This window comes from Bos javanicus, chromosome 25 (genome assembly GCF_032452875.1).
Source record: "Bos javanicus breed banteng chromosome 25, ARS-OSU_banteng_1.0, whole genome shotgun sequence".
NCBI lineage: Eukaryota > Metazoa > Chordata > Mammalia > Artiodactyla > Bovidae > Bos > Bos javanicus.
Genome location: NC_083892.1, coordinates 37944422 through 37956636, shown reverse-complemented (window position 1 = coordinate 37956636; position 12215 = coordinate 37944422). Strand labels below are relative to the sequence as shown.

Sequence of the window (12215 nt, the reverse complement as noted above, 5' to 3'; positions counted from 1 at the left end):
CGCCGTCCCCCCGGAAGTGGTTGCCGCCGGCCCGGAAGAAGAATCCGCAGTCCAGCGTTCCCTTTTGGCGCACCCATGTGGGTTCATTCCCGTTTGTGTTCTGGGTAGGTGTTTATTCTGTCGATGCTGTACGAGTTAAGTTGAAGTGAAACCGTTTTTGTCCCCGCCCCCCCCCCCCTCAGATTTCTGCCCTGGCTGAAGGCGAGGGTTGCGTTTTTGAAGAAAAATGAAATGGAACTTGTTTTGTGTGAAAGCGATTGTGAAGGTGCAATGGAAGGCCCAATGTTTGGGGTGGTTGTGTATTCAGTCAGGTAGCTTGCCCGTTTTCATAGTCCACAGGGTCCCACCACATGTTTGTTGGTCTTTTTAGATCCCCGTTTGAGAGACGTCAAGTGACTTTGTGCCTCTCACGACTTCTTTGCCTTCAGGGAGAAAGATAGCTGCAGGTGGCGAGCATGGTGTGTGGCGAAGCGGACCAGAGCGTGGCCTTCTCCCCACAGTGCCTGGTCCCAGGCCTCGGAACTCAGGGCATCGCCCTTGCCAGCCCTTGGGATTCAATAGGTTTGGAGGCCTGTGGGTTGTGGGAGCTGGAACCGCTCGTGACTTCTGATACTTGGAGTTCAAACCCTTGCAGCAGACCGCACGGCCAAACACAAGACTTTAGTTTAGGTTGCCTTGTCTCTCACAGATTAGGTGTGAAAATAGGACCTCTTATCCAACTTAATAGAATAGTCCTTCATGTTTTGGGAGGCAGTGTTGGAATCTGGGCGTGAGACTGAACTGGGTACTTACTCTAGCTCTGTCACTCCCTGGGCGGAAGTTTCCAGTCTCTGTGTCTAATATGTAAAATAACTAATAGCAAATGCTTTTCTAGTAGAAATTTCACTTTAAGAATAAAATGAGTGGGAATTTCCTGGTGGTCCAGTAGTTAGGACTTGGTGTTTTCACTGCCTGGCCCCAGGTTCAATCCCTGTTCAGGGAATTAAGATCCAAAAGAGTTAAATGGGACTGTGATTGTATGTATAGTAGCCCCAGCCCTTCAGATCAGATCAAATCAGTCGCTCAGTCGTGTCCGACTCTTTGCGACCCCATGAATCGCAGCACGCCAGGCCTCCCTGTCCATCACCAACTCCCGGAGTTCACTGAGACTCCCATCCATCAAGTCAGTGATGCCATCCAGCCATCTCATCCTCTGTCGTCCCCTTCTCCTCCTGCCCCCAATCCCTCCCAGCATCAGAGTCTTTTCCAATGAGTCAACTCTTCGCGTGAGGTGGCCAAAATACTGGAGTTTCAGCTTTAGCATCATTCCTTCCAAAGAAATCCCAGGGCTGATCTCCTTCAGAATGGACTGGTTGGATCTCCTTGCAGTCCAAGGGACGCTCAAGAGTCTTCTCCAACACCACAGTTCAAAAGCATCAATTCTTTGGCACTCAGCCTTCTTCACAGTCTGACTCTCACATCCATACATGACCACAGGAAAAACCATAGCCTTGACTAGATGGACCTTTGTTGGCAAAGTAATGTGCCTGCTTTTGAATATGCTATCTAGGTTGGTCATAACTTTCCTTCCAAGGAGTAAGTGTCTTTTAATTTCATGGCTGCAGTCACCATCTGCAGTGATTTTGGAGCCCAGAAAATAAAGTCTGACACTGTTTCCACTGTTTCCCCATCTATTTCCTATGAAGTGATGGGACCGGATGCCATGATCTTCGTTTTCTGAATGTTGAGCTTTAAGCCAACTTTTTCACTCTCCACTTTCACCTTCATCAAGAGGCTTTTGAGTTCCTCTTCACTTTCTGCCATAAGGGTGGTGTCATCTGCATATCTGAGGTTATTGATATTTCTCCCGGCAATCTTGATTCCAGCTTGTGTTTCTTCCAGTCCAGCGTTTCTCATGATGTACTCTGCATATAAGTTAAATAAGCAGGTGACAATATACAGCCTTGACGAACTCCTTTTCCTATTTGAAACCAGTCTGTTGTTCCATGTCCAGTTCTAACTGTTGCTTCCTGACCTGCATACAGATTTCTCAAGAGGCAGATCAGGTGGTATGGTATTCCCATCTCTTTCAGAATTTTCCACAGTTTATTGTGATCCACACAGTCAAAGGCTTTGGCATAGTCAATAAAGCAGAAATAGATGTTTTTCTGGAACTCTTTTGCTTTTTCCATGATCCAGTATGTGTTGGCAATTTGATCTCTGGTTCCTCTGCCTTTTCTAAAACCAGCTTGAAAATCAGGAAGTTCACGGTTCACATATTGCTGAAGCCTGGCTTGGAGAATTTTGAGCATTACTTTACTAGCGTGTGAGATGAGTGCAATTGTGCAGTCGTTTGAGCATTCTTTGGCATTGTCTTTCTTTGGGATTAGAATGAAAACTGACCTTTTCCAGTCCTGTGGCCACTGCTGAGTTTTCCAAATTTGCTGGCATATTGAGTGCAGCACTTTCACAGCGTTATCTTTCAGGATTTGGAATAGCTCAACTGGAGATATTCCAAATAGCCCTTAATTGTTAATTAAGCCCCAGCCCTTAATTGTTATTCAACAAGATTGCTGTCATTACTCGCTCTTGAAAGACTCCCTCAACTAGCTTGCTTTAGTGTATGACAGTCTTTTGTTAGGAAGACATGTTTTGACATTACAGTAATAATTTTCAAAGAATTTTAAGGTAGCAAAATCTCCTTTCCCCCTTTTATTGCCCCAAAGTCCATGGAAACTTCTACAAAATAGAGACAGAGCTACCCTGGTTGAATGTGAGGCTGAGTGGTAGAAATGATACCTAAGAAAACCTTCCGCTGGCCTTTTCCAAGAGCTGCCCCTCTTCCATCTCTGTCTCCTTGAGGGGCCCTAAAGCACTTGTACAGGACCCTGCAGCTCCAGGGAGCGTAATTTGAAAACTCCAGGTTAAAGAATTCCTTCCTTTGTCCCAGAGCAAATGCTTTTGGAAGAGTGGTAGAAGGAGCCTGGGGCTTAGGTTGAACAGCCGAATTTTAGTTCTGATTTTGTCACTTGCCATTTATATGACCTTTGATTAATCACTTAACTTCTTTGAGCTCCAGGTTCTTCCTTTGAAAAATGAGATTAATACCTACCTCAAAGGAGCACTGCAAATATTACGTTAGATGACACAAATGAAAGTACTTTCTAATGTGCAAAGTACAATTACAATAAAAATGTGGTGAGATAACATTTTATTGCATTCTCCCCAGCATGCCTTTACTTCCTTGTTTACTTTGCATTCTGTGCCCCAGTCAGTCAGTTGCATTGATCACCACAGGAGAGAGATGATACAAAAACAAAATGAACCAAACAAAATCAGAAATCGAAATGCTTTTTAAGTTTCAAAAGCTAAGGAAGCAAGAAAGCTTAGATAGTGATGCATCCTCCTTTTTCACAGTCATAGGGTGTGCGTGGGTGGGAGGTGGGTGGAGTAAGCATGATAGACACTTAGGTGTGTTTCGAGGCCTCAGAGGAGGGAGGGTGTAGATGTACACCTTGCTCCTTGTGGAATGGGGAAAGTGGCAGGTCTTGCAGAGTGCCCCTCTGTGTCAAGCGTGATGCATCAACAGTGGAATAGTCGTGGCCACATGAATGTCTAGGCATCTAGGCAGTAAGTGGTACTTGATGCAGGAAGCAACTAAATGTTTTACTTGTACACGGAAGTAATTCAGAGAAAGCCAGACCTGAGAGGCCGTAAGATTAGAACAAAAAGAAACTAGCTGTGGCCTAGGTGGACCCACCGCTGAAGTCCAGGAGACTGGAGAGGAGTGAGGTTGACTCAGTGGTCACTCGTATGGACTAAGCACCAGATACTCCTTTCCCATGCAGGGCCTCGCGTTACCCACCTCTTCTGTCAGCTAGGGAAGTAAGGGTGAAGAGGAGGCTGGATTATTGACATTGTCCTGAATTATGATTCTGTCTCCCAGCAGGACGAGATTCAAATCTAAGTCCAGTAACAGAAAAGTAGATCCAAATCATTAAAAAAAAAAAAAAAAAAGGGAAAATTAGATCTCTTGCACGAAGAATTTGTGAACTCAGAAGCAGGGGACCAAGATGGAGATGTAGGAGGCTTCTGATCTTCCCTCCTTCCCCAAATGTAGTGAATGTACAGCTACACACAGAGAAATTTCATCTGAGAGAAATCCAGAGACCAACTAAATGTGAGGTGAGACTCATATGTGAGGTGAATGAGAAAATAGCCACAGCAAAATGGATAGGAAAGTCTGAGCCTCACCCTCTGTGCAGCACCATACAACTGGGAGGGAATCTCCACCAGGGAAGCCCTGGTGGACTCAGATGGTAAAAATCCTGTCTGCAATACAGGAGAGCCGGGTTCGATCCCTAGGTTGGGAAGAACCCCTGAAGAAGGGAATGGCAACCCTCTCCAGTATTCTTGCCTGGAGAATTCCATGGGCAGAGGAACCTGACTGGGTACAGTCCCTGAGGTCGCAAAGATTTGTCCAGGACTGAGTGACTAACACACGTACCCACCCCCAAGGAATGGGCCCTCACGTTACTTGGCTTTGATAGTCAACAGGGTTACTCAGAAGTTCAACGCACATAGTCAAAAAAATTTTTAATAGGTTCGAGAGCACCCCCTAGTGGGTGTATACCTGGACTCAGTGCCAAGGGAGTAGGCTGCTCTGACTGTATGAATTTCACTGTCCTGCATCCTGAAAGAATATCATTAAGGTAACATTGGACTTAAACTTCATGTTAGACGAGATGACCTGAAAAGACATACAGAGAACATTCTATTCAATAGCAACAGAATACTCATTCTTCTCAAACACACATGAAACATTTTCCAGGATAGATCATATGTTATACCACCAAGTAAGTTTTAATAAACTTAAGAAGATTGAAATCATATCAAGCATCTTTTCCACTGACAAATGGTATGAAACTAGAAATTAGTTACAAGAAGAAAACTGAAAAATTCACAAATACATGGAGATGAAACAGCATGCTTTTGAAGGACCAATAGGTTAAAGAAGAAATCAAAAGGGAAATAAAAAATCTTGAGACAAATGATGATGGGAACATACTATACCAAAACTTAATTGGATGCAGCAAAAGCAGTTCAGTTCAAGAGGGAAGTTTATAGCAATAAATGCCTATAGGCAGAACAAAGATTTCGAATAGACAATCTAACTTTAAATCTGAAGGAACTAAAAGAAAGCAAACTAATGCTAAACTTAATAGAGGGAAGGAAATAACAAAGGTCATACTGAAAATAAATGAGATAAATACTAAAAAGACAATAGAAAATATCAGTGAAACTAAGAGCTGGTGTTTTTAACAAGATGATTAAGATTGACAAACTGTTAGCTAAACTAAGGAAAAGAAAAATGACTTGAAGTCAGAAATGAAAGAGAAGACAGTACACTGATAATGCAGAGATACTAAGCGTCACAAGAAACTACTATGAACTGTTTTACATCAACAAGTTATATAAGCTAGAAGAAATGGATAAGTCACTGGAGATACATAGCCTACCAAGAGTGAATCATGAAGAAAGAATCTGAACAGACTAAGTACTCATTTGGAGATTGAATTAATAATAGAAACCTCCCAACCACAAAAGCCTAGAACTAGATGGCTTCACTGGTAAATTTTACCAAAATTTAAAGAATTAATACAAATCCTTTCCAACTCTTTCAAAAAATAGAAAAGAGGGAAACACTTCTAAAATTTTACAAAGCCAGCATTATCCTGACCAAAAAAGATACTACAAGAGAAGAAAATGACAGCCAATATCCCTGCTGGACGTATATAAAAAAAAAAAAGAAAAATTAGCAAACTGAGTTCAACAGTACATTAAAATGATCTTATACCATGATCAAGTGGAATTTATTCCAGGGATGCAAGAAGGGTTCAGCATCCACAAAATCAATGTGACCTCCCACATTAACACAGTGAAGGATAAAAGTCATATAATCATTGCAATAGATGGAGAAAAGGCGTTTGACAAAATTCAACATCCTTTTATGATTAAAAACTCCTAACAAATGGGATATAGAAGGAATGTACCTCAACATAATGAAGGCCATAAATGATAAAACCCCAGCCCCCATCATGTTCAACAGTGAAATGCTTAAAGCTTTTCCTTTAAGATCAGGAACAAGACAAGGATGCCCACTCAAATCACTTTTATTCAACATAGTTGTGGAAGTCCTAGCCTGAGCAAGTAGGCTCAGTGTTTCTTTTTGTAAAGAAATATAAATGTATCTAAGTCATAAAGGAAGCAATAAAATTGTTGCTGCAGACAACATGATATATGTAGAAAACCCTAAAGACTCTACCAAAAACCTGTTCAGTTCAGTTCAGTTCAGTCGCTCAGTCGTGTCCAACTCTTTGCGACCCCATGAATTGCAGCACGCCAGGCCTCCCTGTCCATCACCAACTCCCAGAGTTCACTCAGACTCACGTCCATCGAGTCAGTGATGCCATCCAGCCATCTCATCCTCTGTCGTCCCCTTGTCCTCCTGCCCTCAATCCCTCCCAGCATCAGAGTCTTTTCCAATGAGTCAACTCTTCGCATGAGGTGGCCAAAGTACTGGAGTTTCAGCTTTAGCATCATTCCCTCCAAAGAAATCCCAGGGCTGATCTCCTTCAGAATGGACTGGTTGGATCTCCTTGCAGTCCAAGAGACTCTCAAGAGTCTTCTCCAACACCACAGTTCAAAAGCATCAATTCTTTGGTGCTCAGCTTTCTTTACAGTCCAACTCTCACATCCATACATGACCACAGGAAAAACCATAGCCTTGACTAGATGGACCTTTGTTGGCAAAGTAATATCTCTGCTTTTGAATATGCTATCTAGGTTGGTCATAACTTTTCTTCCAAGGAGTAAGTGTCTTTTAATTTCATGGCTGCAATCACCATCTGCAGTGATTTTGGAGCCCAAAAAAATTCAGTGAAGTTGCAGGATATATAATATCAATACACAAAAATTAGTTGTGTTTCTATACACTGACAATAAAATACCAGAAAGTGGAATTAATAAAACAATTTATAAGTATAAAAAAAATAAACTACTTAGGAATAAATTTATCCAAGGTGAAAGATCTGTGTACTTAAAATTATAAAACTGGTGAAAGAAATTGAAGACAAAATAAATGGGAAGATATTCTGTGTCCACGGATTGGAAGAATTAATATTGCTAAAATGTCCATGCTACCAAATGATCCATAGATTTAGTACATTACTGATCAAAATTCTAATGATATTTTTCATAGATACAGAAAAACAGGGAAATACAAATCAAAATCACAGTATCACCTAACACTAGTTAGGTTTATTTTTAAAAAAGAATAAGAGCAAATGCTGGCCAGGGTGTAGAGAAAAAGGAACTCTGCTGCACTATGAGTGGGAATGTAAGTTGGTGCAGACACTATGGAAAACAGTATGGAGTTTTCTCAAAAAAGTAAAACAAAACAAAACAAAAAAAAAACAACAGGGAGAAGGAAATGGCAACCCACTCCAGTGTTCTTGCCTGGAGAATCCCTGGGACGGGGAAGCCTGGTGGGCTGCCGTCTATGGGGTCACACAGAGTCAGACACGACTGAAGTGACTTAGCAGCAGCAGCAGCAGCAGCAGCAGAACTTGCAGGGCAAGGTCTGTATTTCACTGGTATTATTTGGCTGCAGTATTTGTTCCCTCTCTGGGAACTGCAGATGTTATGCTTCAAGTGGATGCTCTGACTAACTTTACTCAACAGGCTTTACAAGATTCTCAAAAAGCTATTTCAGCTCTTAATGCTGAACAAATACAAATTAGAAACATGGTTTTACAAAACAGATTGGCCTTATTCTGACAGCTGCACAAGGAGGAACTTGTGCCATGATTCATACCCAGTGCTGTACATATATACCTGATATGAGCACTAATGTTACTCACTTTACTAAACATATGAACAAAAGGATTCCGGCTATGGATACTCCTGAATCCTCAATTGCCTCACTTTGGGAGATGCTAACTAGTTCCTCATGGTGGAAAACTATCCAAATTGTAATGATTTCAATTGCTCTGTTTTTGCTGTTTTCTCCATCCATCTGTAACTGTGTAGCTGGATTTGTTTCTAATTGCATGACAGCTTTTAAGTTACAACAACAACAACAACCGAAAAATTGAACTACCTTGTGATTCAGCCATTCCACTGTGAATATATATCCAAAGGAAATGAAATTATCTGAAAGAGATTTCTGTACTCCCATGTTCATTGCAGCATTATTCACTGTATCTGAGGTGGAAATAACCTAAGTGTCCATTGATGGATGAATGAATAAAATGTGACACATGTGTACACAATAGAATATTATTCAACCATAAGAAAGAAGGAAGTCATACCATTTTCATCAATACGGATGAAACTGGAGGGAATTATGCTAAGTCAAATAAGCCAGACAGAGAAAGACAAATAGTGTGTGGTATCACTTTTATAGGAAACCTTTAAAAAAAAAATAGAACTCATAGAAACAGAAAGTTGAATAATGATTGCCAGGGACTGGAGTAGTGGTGGTGAAGGAAATCAGGAGAGGCTGATAAAAGCTACAGACTTTTGTTTATAAGATGAATAAAGAACTTCACTGGTGGTCCAGTGATTCAGGATTCACCTGCCAGTACAAGAGACACGGGCTTGATCCTTGCTCCGGGAAGATCCCACGTGCTATATGAGCCAATAAAGCCCATGCACCACGATTACTGAAGCCCACGTGCCCTAGAGCCTGTGCTCTGCAACAAGAGAAGCCACTGCACTGAGTAGCCCCTGCTTGCTGCAACTGGAGAAAGCCCTTATGCCACAACGAAGACCCAGCACAGCCATAAATAAATAAATTATAAGATGAATAAGATCTGAGGCTGTAATGTGAACATGGCGACTATAGTTGATAACACTGTAAATTGAAATTTGCTAACAAGGTAGAATTAAGTGTTTTCATTAAAAAAAAAAACTAAATGTGAGGTGATGGATGTGTTTCTTACTGGTGAGAATCTTTTCATAACGTGCATATATAACATCACCATGGTCTACACTTTAAATATATGTTTTAAATGTCAATTACACCTCAATAAAGATAAGGAAAAAGAATCTGTGAGTTCAAAACTCCAAGGGAATAAGTTAAGGCATTGTTCCAGGTTAAGAAGTCACAGTTCCAGGGTGGGAGGTTCTGGATGTGTCCTCACGTACGTCTGTCTCCCTGCTAACAAAAAAAGTGAGCTTATAGATGGTCAGACCTGATTAGAGTCATCCTCTTGTTCCTGTTTTCCAGTGCAGTGCCTGCCTTAAAGGATACAGTATGTTGATGGATGAATTATGGAGGTAGGGAACAGGGACAATGGAGAAAGGGACTTCCGTCTTTCATAGTTCTGTCTGCTGCAAGCTGTGCAGACAGGGCTCGGATCACAGAATGATTTGACATTCTAGTGAGTTCTCTCCTCCCTACACTCAGTACTGAGCTCCAAGAGGAAGCTGTTGAGAAGAGGTCTGGGTGTGATACACACATCCAAGGCCACCTGTACAAAGAGCCACTTCCTCCCACTCTGTTGGCAGAAATATCAGACCCCTGAGTCAAGTAATCGACCTTTTTTTCGTTGACTTAGAGCCCAGAGACTGTGTCATTCTGAGGTGACCTTCATCCTGAGGGTACATTTCTCTCCTGCAGTTAAAATTGCCCTTGATTTCCATCTCTTCCTGTGATCACTTGTAAAGGATCTTCCACCTGTAAAGGATTCTTTTATTAAAAAGTGAAAAATCTGAGGTGGTTTGGTAAATCAGTATTGGAAAGTGAGAATCATCTAGGAAATATATATTTATATACATGTATGTTATATATAATGTAATTTTCAGGTATTATGTAATTATGTAATAAATATAATCATATATACAAATATATGTATTACAGGTATTATGAACCAGTGAAGCCTGGTTCAGTAGTCTCTGTAAGGCTCTCGCCTTCATCTGATGCTGAAGCTTGAATTCTGCAAAGCATACAGGCAGGAAGGGAAGATGGATGTAAAGAGAGTGAGGACAAGCTGGAGCCCCTGGGAACAGACTGGAACTTCTATCAGTCTCTCACTGCTCCCAAAGCTGGATTTCTTTGTCATAGAAGGAAATGCTTCTGGAGCTGGGACAGAACGAGATCCCCACACCACAGAGCGGAGCCAGCAGGTAAAGTACTCCCACACCAACCTCCAGAGCACCAGTGTCACGGCTGCTTCACTCCCACCCTCCAAATCCCAGGCAGGATGTCTCTTGCTGCCCACCCTAACTGGATACCTGTAGCCTAAGCAAGATGACAAATTACTAACCTGCCAAACAGTCCCTGCCAAGGTTTGGTACAGTGAGGTGGCGGGTACGCAGTGTTTGCTACATCTCTGTGGTCTCAGATGTATGTTTGAAATACCTTACAATTTGAGGTGTGAATCTATTTACGTGCATTGTAGAACCCCTAAGAAAAATGATGTCAAAATCCACTCCCTTCCAAAAAAGTTGACTTTTTGAAACCAGTTAAAACATTGTGTAAATGAATAGCCTTTCCAGTGAATAAATTAACAGGCCAGGTGGAAATGATCTTGGTGATTCCAATTTCATCTGTCTTCTTAAGTGTTTGCAAAGTAATACCATACCTTAACATTAGCAGAAGAGATACCAGATAGGTTTTTGCTTGAAATTGGATTCCCGAGTACTCATTACATGAAATTAAACTGTAGTCATTGTGCAGAATTACCTATGTAGCTTGTAAACCTGAACAATTCAACAAATATTTCACATCTTCACTGTTTTGCTACACTTTGTGTTTGAGCTGGAAAGAGCTGCAAAAACCTGTATGTTAAAATAATTGTATAAACATAATGTGCAGAAGCTGAAGCAAAATGCTAATATTAGAAGTATTTTAATAATTTTCTTTAGTCTCAACAATTAAGCACATACACAAAGCTTCCTTTGAGATCATATTCCATTCAATTATAAACTACTAAATTATAAACTCAAATTATAGTTGTACGAAGAGTCAAAGCCCCTGATGCCACCCTGTTTTATAAGCAATTAGGAAAAATAACAGACACCAAGTTTTTCAGCTCTGGGACCTAGTGGGCAATGTGGGCCCTCATTTCGAAGTCAAAATATCATCATTCTACTGCTGAGAACATGCTTTCTTGAGGTGGGCTGTTTGTGTGAATCCTGTGTTTGATTTTCTTTTTCTCTAGTTGCTACGCTCCCCCATTTAGAAGCCTCAAGGCTCGTCTCACGGGTCTGTAATCCTGCCAGCTGGAGAGAGCGGTTGTTAACATGTTGCTGTATGTTCTTTCACTTTTTTCTTTCCCACGAGGCACATATTGAATAGGAACCACTTAAAAAGGAATTGCTTGGTACAATATTTATATAATGACAAAACTAGGGTAATTTTTGAAAACGTTTTCTTCTTTTCAAATGATACTTACTGCTAAAATTTGGAAATGATAATGTTTCTACAAAATTTCAACCTAGATGAATAACTCCCAAAATAAAAAGTGCTAATTCACAAGTGTGTCTGAATGCCTGGAGTTGTTATTACCTGCAGAGTGGAATACCCACCCCCTCCCACAAACACCCCAGATCTGAAGAACACAGTTAAAAATTGCTATGAATCAAGACCACTAAAGATTGTTTCATTTAAGCGTACCAGCTGACACTTTTAGGTGTTAAATACAGAGAGATGGCTCCTTTTGTTTGCTAGTTATTACCATTGACAGAGACTTTGGAATTAAGTTCCTAAGACTGGGTTAGAAAAATGAAAAGGTAATGTAATTGAAATGGGCAAAAACAGTTTGAATTACACTTTTGAAACAGTAAAGCAAAGCAAAGTTTCAGTCTCAGTCGTGTCTGACTCCTTGCAACCCCATGGACTATAGCCTGCCGGGCTTCTCTATCCATAGAATTCTCCAGGCAAGAATACTGGAGTGGGTAGCTGTTTCCTCCTCCAGGGGATCTTCCCGACCCATGGATCAAACCCGAGACTCCTGAATTGCAGGCGTATTCTTTACTGTCTGAGCCATCAGGGAAGCCCTTTGAAACAGTGGAATGAACACAGTTCATGAATAACTGTCTTTCTATGTATGGAAAACATGGCAATTCATCCTTTTGTATCCATCCATCCTCTAAACAATTTCCCTAAGACATTCAGAACATGGCACAGTGTCCCCTGTGAGTGTTAGTCACTCTGTCGTATCTGACTC

The 12215-nt window shown here is 41.1% G+C and overlaps 1 long non-coding RNA gene across 1 annotated transcript; it reads left to right on the top strand.

Annotated features, from left to right (window-relative positions):
* The first annotated feature begins 1 nt into the window (after position 1).
* Positions 2 to 11527, top strand: LOC133238778 (uncharacterized). Its single transcript, XR_009733626.1, has 3 exons — positions 2 to 104; positions 9905 to 10170; positions 11208 to 11527. It is a non-coding gene; the product is annotated as an uncharacterized LOC133238778 (long non-coding RNA).
* The last annotated feature ends 688 nt before the right edge of the window (positions 11528 to 12215 follow it).